At 36.6% G+C, this 12,153-nt stretch overlaps 1 long non-coding RNA gene across 1 annotated transcript; it reads right to left on the bottom strand.

The window, feature by feature from the left end:
• Positions 1 to 215: 215 nt before the first annotated feature.
• Positions 216 to 4,400, bottom strand: LOC120354475. The gene is made up of 3 exons (XR_005573052.1): positions 4,331 to 4,400; positions 2,618 to 2,720; positions 216 to 396 (listed from the first exon to the last, which is right to left on the bottom strand). It is a non-coding gene; the product is annotated as an uncharacterized LOC120354475 (long non-coding RNA).
• Positions 4,401 to 12,153: the final 7,753 nt, after the last annotated feature.

Here is a 12,153-nt window from a genome sequence, read left to right as displayed (position 1 = left end):
TTGTTCACTCATCTCATCACTTATATAATTTTAAGCAAATCAGCACCGATTCATTTGCCCGTCCACATACTACCGAACTGTTGCTCGAACTTCCACACTATCACCCAAGAATCTATTGCTTCACCATGGAAGACTCCAACCCAAATTCGGATGTTTCGTACCCAGTCGCACTACCCTCAGGACCCAGTGCACAGGCGGATGCGGCAACAGTTTATGACACTCCATCCAGCACCCCCACTCCAGTGGACGACGAGGCAGAGACCCCAAGAAGTCGCGAGCCCGGCAGCATATCCTCCATGGGTTTCAACACCAATAATCTGGGGCAGCATTCGTCCACCCAGATCGAGCTCCAGGATGTACCAACCACCTCACCTCCACACGCCGCTCCTTCAATACCTGCAAATGAAGAAAATACATTACTTGAGGACACTCGCGGACCTCTATCACTAGCACTGGCAAATAGCACCCTTGCTACAACTGAGCAGATGATGATCGAGTTCGACGAACGGTGGAAGAAGGACCAAAAAAAAAAACGCCAGGAAGAGAGAGACAAGGACAAAGAAGAGCAGAAAGAAGAGTTCCGACAATTATTAGCTTGCATGGAGAGCAAAACTACAGCCATCCTAGGACAGGTCGAACTCAAGATCGGAGAGGCGGAAACCAAAATCACCACCCAGGTCGACCAGAAGATTTCTGTACGAGCCCAGGAAATTAAAGACAAGATCACCGACAATCTCAATGCTCGGATGGATGAGATGTCCCTAAACATGGAGAACAAACTTGCCGACTTGAGCACAAACTTGCGGGTCGACATAACCAATGAAACCCAAAAGCTAGAAAAGCGGATGACGGAGAAGATAGTCAACCAAATAAAGGCGACCGAGGAACAGACACGAGCACATTTACAATCTGAACTAAAAAATCATCACACTAAATGTCAAAGTGGACGTCAGCACTTAGAACAAGAACTTGAAACTGCTATTCGAGCCGTGAGCACCTCCGTGGATCTTGTCAGTCTTAAAATTGAACAAAACCAGAAAACCAGTTAACCCTAGAGAGCCGAATAGACCACCTATCAGATCAACAAACAAATCTAAGCGACAAGATTAATTCCATGCAGGATGGCATTCAAGAGCAAAAACCTCAATTAGAAAAGAAAATAGCTGCCACAGATTCTAAAATCACGCATCTGGAATCCCAAATGACTTTGGTACAGAACCTGAATGGTAGTTGCTCACCTGCCGACAATACTAGTATGCTATCCCTCGTCAACAATCTATAAAAAATCGATAATACGCAACGGTCCATACAGCCAAAACCCTTCATAAACCAGCTTAAATCCATACACCAACTGGTGCCTACCCCCTGGCCAATCTGGCGCCTGAAACTAACTGCTCTTCTGTCGGGTGAACCACTATTATTCTTCCACAACTGTGCCCAGAAGATAAGGACATTTGAAGAATTTGAGAAAATTTTCCTTGAGAAATATTGGAGTGCAGGGAGGCAACAGGGTTTGTTGGCAGAAATTGTTTCTAGCCAGTATGATGCATGTATGGATAATTCCTACACCACCTTTATCACCCGGCTCAGGTATCTGAATACACAGCTTGATAATTCGGTACCAGAACCTGTGTTGGTAAGATTAATCATAGATAAAATGCCGAGATACATATGACTTGCATTGGCCACCCACCAAGTTACCAGCTTCAAAGAGTTGGAAAATTATCTACACTGTCTGCAGACCGTGGATGACAAACCCCAAGTTCAGAATAGACAGAGCGAATTCCAACAGAACGGCCACGCTCCCAATCAATATCTGTTTATGACCATCTCACTGAACCATACACCCCATCGCAAACCCGACAGCAGAGAGGAGCATCAGATCACCTCATCTGGCCATGGACAACGTAATCCAAATCGACCACAACAAACATACAATAACAATCAAAGAAATTTCAACTCTACCTATAATAATCCATCCCATTATGACGGACGAGACCAAATTCAACGGCGCTCAAGTAATAATAACCCACACCAACAACATTGAAGGGATAACATAATAAACGCCGATCGGACACAGCAGAAATCACAGTGTAAAGAAGCTTCTGGAAGCCAAGTTAGTAAAGCCGGACCTAGCAACAAGAGTAATTCGCCGAACTCCTGACTAGCCGACCAGGCCTGTCTTCAAACACTGTTAACACATGTGAATTCCGGACCGGCCAATATGTCAACAGCACGAAACCAGGACAGACGACGACTGTGCTACCAGCATCGTCACCCGAAGCACGTGAGGTTTAAACCCCGTCAATTGGCTAACAATGACCAATCCCTTCAAACCTGTTCACCCCTCGAGATTGTAGGTACTAGATTAGAAGAAGAGGTTAACTGCTGTATAAATTTCCAAGACGACATTCCAGAAGCACTGATAGAAGAAACTGATAACCTACCGCAGAAAAAAAATGCTTGTTACCAAACCTACATTACAATCCAGCTAGCATCACTAAACCTCCGCGCATTGATCGACACTGGTTCTCAATGTAGCTTGATACAGAATGACTTATATAATCAAGTAAAAAGTGTAACTGAAATTGCTATGCTACCTCTTCCGTCAACTTACCTGTCAGGTATTAATCCAGGACGTTGCCTTAGAGTAACAACCTAATGTCTCCTTGAAATCCAGGTCGAGCAGCAGCTGTTACCGCACACAATCCCAGATCCACCTGCAAGCAGAACGCCCCCAAGTATTGAGAATGATAGTACACATTACCATAAAACAACAGCAACAAAATCCAAACATATACAACTACCCTCAGAAAATAAATACAAGCCTACAAAGTCAAAAGTGCCAACATCCAAACATCAATCAAGAAGAACAATGTTTGAAAAAAGGCAGAGACACACCGGGTCTAAACAGCGACCAGTCGCCGAGAAGGAGTTCGGGACGTGGGACCAGCCGTATGACTTCGGGAGGAATAGGAGGAACCAGCATTGGAAGGCCAGGAGGCGGAAGAAGAGAGGGAAGAAACGCACGCACTGACGCCCCCATGCCCGGTTCAAGCCGCACCGCCAGAAGGACGCACGGACACCGGACGAGAACCACTGTGAAGCAGGCTACCAGATGGACCACAACGACCGGCTCCAGGACTGGGGACAGAAGGGAACTGATAGCATGCATAGAAGGCACATTAGATTCAAGCAAGTCGCTTATCTATGTGACCACAAAAATTGGAAAGATAACTGGAATAGACCCGAAAATAAAAAGAATGCAATCATGGATTATTGTTACTGGGAGGAAAATGATATGGACTATCATATGGAATTATTGAATGTAGAAATGTGTTGTATAAAATTGAAAAGATTAATGAGTTGTATATGGGAAATGAAGGTACCTGATTATTGTTCATTAAGAAATTGTATTATGAAAGGGAGAAGAAATGTTTTGATGTGCTGTATTATGTTTATTATCAGTGTGGCTGCGGTATTAATGAAAGGTTGTGATATTGATATGATGATGTTATTAATAAAGGTTGTGATGCTGTTATTGAGAAAATTTGTTGATAAAGTGAAGAATAGTAATTTGATAGTTTTTATTATTATTGTAAGCATAATGGGAAGATGTAAATGGAAAGCTGGTCTAGGTTGGTGCAGTAAACATGATCGGAGAGCAGCGAGGGAATGTGATTGGAAAAAACTGATGAATGGTGGTACTAAAACAAAGAATTTGAGTAATTACAGGAATAGAGTAAAAGGAACAGGACAGATAAATATTTTGAACCGATACCTGAAATACCGGGGCTTCAAATTTATGAAAATGAATCATCAAATAGGAACGAGCTTACCCAAATAATACTGAATGAGGGACGGCAGAGTAAAACCTTAAATTCAACTTCATTAAATGATAGCAGAGCTTCATATTCTAACAGCATATTATGCACTGGATTCGATCTTAGCGGTTGAGATTGTCTCCAATAACAACTACATAGTGAACATAACCTGAATGTGTCTCACTTCATGTCTTATTGGAATATTTAAGAAGCCAGCATCTATCCAAAACTTATTTATCATCATAATATTACATGAAAGATCTTCAATCAAGACAAATTTAAAGGATAATCAACATTACTGAAGAATTTTATACCACACAATCAACAACAAAGATCCAGTTCACAGTATTAGCCTAGCTAACCTAAGAAAAAGGTACAACAACTACGGATGTAAACAAGCGCAACAAAAAGATAAATAAACATTAGTGGTTAGCGAGATAAGTAGGCATCAATCCAACTAGAGATGATAATGAATGTAAACAATATTTTATATCTATAATACTCACCTTGTAAATATTTGATAAATTGTCCACAATGAGGCGAGGTCGAGCTCCCACTCAAATCAAGGCAAATTCCAGTGGACATCTCGTTACAGACCTGGAAAAGGGAATTATTATTGAAAATAAGGCCGGATAAATTTGTCCAATTCAAAATCTGTGCACAAATTGTGTTAATATTATTAAATGAAATGTTGAGGATATTAGAATAAGCATTTGGCCTGAAAATACAGGAAATTGCTTTGAGATTATAAAATCGATGATCAGCTGTAAGCAAAAGAACGCATCAAGCAAAAGTACCAACTTCACAAATGCCAAAAATTGTAAAATTGTTTGAGGTAATATTGTGTTTATAAATGTATATTATGTAAAAAACCAATAAGAAAACCCAAAAATAATTTTATGTTCATTTAATATGTCTATTTTATATTGTTGCATGGGAAAATAATTAGATATCGACCCCTAACCTCAACGATATGAAGAAATGGTTCAAAATTGTGAAAAAGAATCGATTCGTCCAGTCTGTATCAAATTTAAACAACTTATAATACTTACTGATTAATGTAAATCTAACCAAAATTTAAACGTTATAAATGTTCTATGTCTACTTTTGTGTAAGGGTCATTCAGGACAGGCGGTATCTAATGAAAACATCAACTCAGTACACATGATTGCTCGAAAGAAAAGTAGCCGGAAGTTAGCTACCCGATATTGACTGACCATTGAAGTCGCATCTATGTTTTAAACATTGTATTGCATGGCAAAATGCCGAAAATCTATACTTTGAGGTAAATGTATCACTGTATCATTTACACTCACCTTTTGTAAAGAGATCAACCTGAAAAAATCAGCTTGACTCTATATCATTTATAGGAGATTAGAGGGATAAACCTCACTCCTAAAAGTTACTACCAATGGCCTGCCTGCCATTAAGGGGTACCAAATCACCTTAAATTGCACCAGATGAGTCTGCGCACCATCTAGGGCACTTTGAAATCGTTTTGTGTTTGATGAACCAAACATTTGCTCAGTTAATTGAGACCAGTTATGTAAGATAGCAGATACTGAGTCAATCATTTGGTACTTGAGTCAATCGAGCCTGCGCGCTTATAGACCCTGTTCCTGAATCATCAACCCACAGATTCGATTTAGAGGGACTTTTGTGATGTACCAAAGATTGTACAGCCCTCAAACTATATAATAGATTTATTCATAGGCCGTTATGAGAACAAAATAAATTCTATCACCGAAAATCACTACAATCTTATCTGAGGTAGATAGATGAATGTTATCTCACCTACAAAGTATGAAATAAATAAATCAGTAATTATATGCCTTGCAAAAATTTTGTCACAGAAAAAACCATACATATGTTTGGATGCAGACCAAGTCCATGTACTTAATTGTTAAAAAGCTTTAATTTCTGTTTTAATGTAATTCAATCTTTGTCTTTCTGTTTTAAAAGAGTTGTTCCAAAGTTCCTACAATAATTGTGATATTGAAATTTTCAATTTCATTTAAATAAACACTGAAATTTTATTAGTGAGGTCTGTTCGACGTTTTTCGCCACGCGGAAGGATCCAGCCAGGATGATATATTCTACAGCTGAATATACTTTGAAAACAAGAAACGGAAACAAAAGTCTAAGTAAGTTATTCGAATATATGAAAGGGGATCCCCATAAATCTACGAAAATTACACAGCGTACAAATTCGTCCATTTAAGAAAAGCCATGACTATAGTCTTAAGGGTACAAAGTTCTCATAAATGATTTTTATTGTATTAAATAAATTTAAATATACACGCTGTACTTAGCCAAAAGGTCTATTTTCCTTAGGCGAAACCACACCCTGATAATAATTTTAATTATTAATTTATTCTATTTTCTGAATCATAATTTTGTATTAACTTATTTTTGCCTATTTAACTAGTGCAGTTTATGACCCTTTCCAAGGGGTATTATCTATTTTATTTTGTTCAATCAAAGAGTACAGAATTTTTACATAATATTTATAATTAAAAGATTCAAATCCGCTATCAACCAATATTCATTCTGTATCCATTGAAAATCATAATTTGTATAATCTGTTCATTAATTTTTCCAATATCTGCTGTAAAAGTATATCTTTCAGAATATATGTCCATATTACCGTTACATCAAACTGGATTTACTTCATTACACCTCCCAATTCGTTCTTTCTCGACTGACACATATTGATCGTGCAGGACACATCCTGTTTTGCAATAGTCAGACATTATCGAGTATAGTATCTATTATAAGACCATTATTTCTTCTGGTGGTAAATGGTGGTCGATTTTCTTATCAAATAATAAATCTTTTTATTGGGAATATCCCGCAGAATCAAATAATAAATCGACTCCCCCTAGCCTACCACACCGAGGTGAAGTGAATCCTGCATTATCAGCCAACACAAGGTAAGACCTACTATACGAAGAAACCGTACTCATGGTTGAACGATTCCAATCTTAGTTTGTCTTATGATTCAAATTATATATTTCCATGTCCCCCCCAGGAGTAAGATTATGACACACGTCCTCCCATGGAGCGGATCTATGACACATGACGCTTCAACGTGAGGCTGGACTGTGACAGTGAAAACTGGCTTCTCATAATCCCGCGAAGCTCTTGGTAGCTGTTGTCTCTTCGTAAGTCTGGTACGCATAGATCCTTCAAATACTTATATGCATCAGTACCTAGAAACTAATTTAAAACATGAACTTAACGAACCTTTGGAACCGCGTTGACTTCAAAAAAATTGTTCCAGTAGTTTTTCGTAAATATTCCAATCTAAATATTCCGAGTAAATATTGAATTCGGAAAGTTAAGTTTTCCCAAACTCAGGAAACGAACTTCCGTCGAATCCTTGTCGATTCTTTGAAGTTCTTTCTGTCCATTCCTTGTTTTTTCTTCTCCTCTCCATTGTCAAGTATCGATCATTTACTTGAATACAAGAAAGTACATAATCAACTTGATGTCATTAGGCCAGATCAAGGACTGAACTATTTATTCCAAATCAAAGGGAACGTTCCAAATAACTTGATTTTCTCAATCCTATTTCAATTCAATTCAATTTCAATTTCAATTTATTAAAAACACACAAAACAAGACAATACAAAATTACAAAGATTTATATTATATAAAGCGAGCGAATTCTGTATTTTTATATCTGGTTATTTATTTATATTTATATCTGGCTATTTATGTTCAACCAGTACCTCCTAAATACCGGACCCAAGCATACAAACAAGACGGCCGTCATGTTTGGTGGACTAACTTACTGCCATCAGCTAGGTTCCAGCTCTCTCTAATAACTTATTACTGTTCAAAATACTTTTTAAGGATTTAAATAAGGTTTAGTTTAATTGATTTATTCAAGGATTATTGAAGAAGTAATTATTTGATGGGGTAACTGGATTTTATTTATTCTCATGCACATAGCATTCAAGTACAATTCACATGCACATAGCTTATAATTATCGTTATTTTATTCTAGCCTAAGAATTCAATGTTCTCAATTTTTGCGACTTTGCTTGCTGGGGCAACTGATTATTATTCTTCATGTTGCAGTAATTGTTCAGAAATATATTGCCCAATACCTTTACACACTATTCAATTTTGTGTTGTAAGAAGGTTGATTCGGAAAAATTGTAGGAAAGGCACAATTATATAGTTTTACTTTTTCTCTTGGAACAGTCACATAAGAACCATCTTCACACAAAAACTTGTCTTCTTCAATAATGTCTGATGCTCTAAAATGATTGATACACACAGCCGAATTGTTGGTGACTTTAAAATCTTTCTACACCTTGTCCATTTTTTCCTCAGCTCTTTATCTTTGGGAAAAGTAAATATTGTCACTAAGGGGGTTTTTCTATAATATAGTTCGATATGAACCCAGGGAGACAAAACTTTTTAGGCATGTTCAATTGAAACTGTTCATAGGCCTACTCATTGTAGCATGTTGTTATAAAGCTAAATGTTGAGTTACGGATGATAAACAAAAATTAATCTAGGCTACGGTTGAACATTATAGAATTATTGTTGATTAAAACACTTTGAGCACTGAATACACTTCGAACACTCAACACTCACTAAACATTTTGAATTCTTAGAACTTTACTATTCACAATTTGAATTTATTAAACACTTACTAAACACTTTGAATACAGAAAAATTCTAATTTGAATCTCCATTGCATATTATATAATCATAAAATGATAATTGATCAATTATAGAACTCGTAACATAAGAACCCGTGACATTTGTAAACAAACTTCACTTAACTACAACTAAATACTAAAAAATCTGGTGTGGCGCACTCACCCAACTTTCCTTGCCGTTATGAAAATTGATCACCAGACGCTAGTGTTCCCGCGCATCTCGAGTCTACAATTCAAAGATTTGAGCCAGCTGGTGACAGGGCAATAACGCTGGAGACACACATGAGGTCTGCTATCTCTACATAGTGAATGATTTAATAGAATCAACAATAATTTGCAATTGAATAATCACATTTTCTCGAATTTAAAGCTTATTTTCAATTTTAGGTGAAAATGTTACTGAAAATTAATTGTAGAGATTTTCATGCTTAATCTACTCCACTTGATTTTTTTTGTTCAAATTGTATCTGAAGCCTGATAATTAGGAATCTAAAATCGAACTTTGCATTGATGGGACGGAGCTCCTGAAATTTTTACAGATATGGGACTTGTGGCAGTTGATAGAGCTTATCGACGACTATTTTAGGTATGAATTTGATCAAAATCGTTGGAGCCGTTTCCGAGAAAATCACGAAAAACCCTGTTTTTGACAACATTTTTGCCATCTTGAATTGCATTTGATCGAAATTGTTCGTGTCGGATCCTTATAGTGAAAGGACCTTAAGTTCCAAATTTCAAGTCATTCCGTTAATTGGGAGATGAGATATCGTGTACACAGACGCACATACACTCATACACACACACACACACAACACACACACACACACACACACACACACACACACACACACACACACACATACAGACCAATACCCAAAAACCACTTTTTTGAACTCAGGGGACCTTGAAACGTATAGAAATTTAGAAATTGGGGTACCTTAATTTTTTTCGGAAAGCAATACTTTCCTTACCTATGGTAATAGGGCAAGGAAAGTAAAACTGATGACAACATATTAGTGTCAGCTGAGTTGAGACCCCACCAAATATCGGCGCCATTTTACCTAAATTTTTACACAGGCGCAGGTCCGGTATTTAGGAGGTCCTGGACATACAGAAATTTCTCGCATAATATAATAGGATTAGCATTGAATAAATGAATTACAAAAGAGCCAGGAAAAGCATGTTAGAATTCAAGAGGAGAACAACATGTATTTAGATGTGAATGCTCTCACAAAATCGAGCTTTCTCAAAGTCTAAAAGAATAGAAACTCTAGAATACTGGAGATGAAGTTTGTTAAATATTGTATAAATTGTTGATAGGACTTGAAAGTTGAGTAGTTATGAAAAAAAGACTCAATAACTGGAAATCTTAATTGGGGAGTCACAACAAAAGTATCATTCTGTGTCATGAATAAAAATAAAAAGACAATGGCAATTTTCCTTGATTTATCAAAGGCGATTGATACAGTTCCACACTATAACCTATTCCACAAATTGGAGAAATTGGGATTAAGAGGCATTGGACTTGATTTGCTGCAAAGCTATTTGAATGACAGATCCCAAATTCTTACTTTAAACAATAACTCTTCAAACAATAATTCATCGAATAATAATTCTTCAAACAATAATTCTCTAAACAGCAATTTTCTTTCAACTCAAATAATTCAAATACGAGTTAGTTTATCAGCCTTTGGATTGCCTCAAGGAAAAGTTTTATCCCCTCTTCTTTTCATTTCATATGTTGATGATCATCTGAAGCTAAATATCGAGAATGGAAAAATAGTGTGATTTGCTGATGACATGGGTATTATTTTCTCCGAAGATAGCTGGAGCAATGTGTATAGGGTTGTTGAAGAGTGTATGAATAAAATAAAACTATGGTTGGAATCGAATACACTCAGTTTAAATATAACTAGAATCAAATTTATTGGATTTGCCGCGAGTGCAGCTGGGAAGCCCAATGATGGAACAAAAATAAGGTTACACACAAACTGTGGAGACACACCTACATGCAACTGTCCGTATATTGAAGAAGTTAATGAAATAAAATATCTGGGAGTAATGATTGACCAATACTTGAAGTGGAACTCCCACATAAGCTTTATTTGTGAAAAACTTTAATACATTTCCTTTAAATTCTATAAAATAAACAAAATCTTATATCTAGAGTACCTTGAAATTATATACGTATTTTGATTTTGTACAATCGCTAATTCAGTATGGTATAGTCGTTTGGGTTGGGGCCTATGACATCCACATTAGTGATTTATTCATAATTCAAAAGTGTAAAATGGAAACAATATTAAATATACCTAGGCTGTATCCAAGTGAATCTTTATTTGTTGATTTCAAAGTTTTGACAGTAAGACAACTTTCTTCCAGGAGAATCATAATATAGTTAAATTCTGTGGGATTGATAGAACATTCTACAACTTAAGACCAGACAATTCGCTGAGGTATATTGTTCTAGATTCTAGGTTGAGCATGTTAAGAAAACAGTTGATGTATATGAGCTCTAGATTTATTAATATAATTCCATTATTTGATATTCATCAAAGAGTAGATTTGAAGGGAATAGAGGCTTTGCTTAAGGAAAAGTATATCTTTTCCCTGAGACCTGAATGGTGATAATATATAGCCTATATATTATTTATGTATTTTTTAAAGCAATATCTAATTTTTGTAATTCCTGAGACCTGAATGGTAGTCATATTTTTCATTTGATCTCTGGTTTGTTTTAGTTTTTCCTATTGAAAATCTTATTTGTTTTTTCTCTCTCAAAATTTGTTATTACTCTTTTGTTTTTTTTCAGTATATGGAATAGTTTTTTCTTGTCATCAACTTGATTTTGTTTGTGTTATTTTTAGTATTTATTTTAAATTGGACATTTTTGCGACTCCCACCAGCGGTCAAAACTTTTCTTTTGCTGGTGTTGCCTGAAACAACTTTTAGTTTTTTAGTTCTGGGTAGTTTATTTTCTTTTCTTGTGATAGGTGTTTGATTTATAAACCTTTGATCTGTTACATTTTTAAATCTTGGCAATAAAGAATTGAACTGAATCCATAATTGATCGTTAGTGGTTGATTTTTTAAATCTTGGCAATAAAGAATTGAACTGAATCCATAATTATTGATCGTTAGTGGTTGATTTTCATGAACCTGTAATGAAGAATGACACGTTGATCAATCCTCTAACCTTATTCTAAAGTGAAAAAGTCTAAATTTTGACTATTTTAATGTAGACAAGAACAGGAACCATACATGCAACTGATTTTCGAATGTAAGGGAGAGAGAAGAAACGCAAAGCTAGATTGGAATGCGAAGTGCCCAAGACTTATGATGCCTTCTTGGTGGTCGTTAGTAATAACTCTTGTTTAATGATATCAAAATTTCACGCCCACGCTAGTTGGTCATTGTCAGGTGTATTATTATTATTAATGCGGTGTTGCCTGAAGTTAGACTGCAGAAGTCGGTGCGCGTTTCTGGAAACGTGGAGAGCGTACGAGCACGGGCATCGCTCTCTCCCGGTCAGGTTAGGTTAGGTGTGAACAGCGGTGCTGCATGGAGCCAGAAGGAGACAGCGCGTTTCGTGCGGTGCGGTGCGGTGCGCTCACCTTATGAATACTAACCGCGACCAGACACTGAATCGAA

This window comes from Nilaparvata lugens, chromosome 1, assembly GCF_014356525.2.
Source record: "Nilaparvata lugens isolate BPH chromosome 1, ASM1435652v1, whole genome shotgun sequence".
In the NCBI taxonomy this organism is placed as follows: domain Eukaryota; kingdom Metazoa; phylum Arthropoda; class Insecta; order Hemiptera; family Delphacidae; genus Nilaparvata; species Nilaparvata lugens.
Note: the sequence above shows the minus strand (reverse complement) of the source record. Positions and strands in the feature narration are given on the sequence as shown.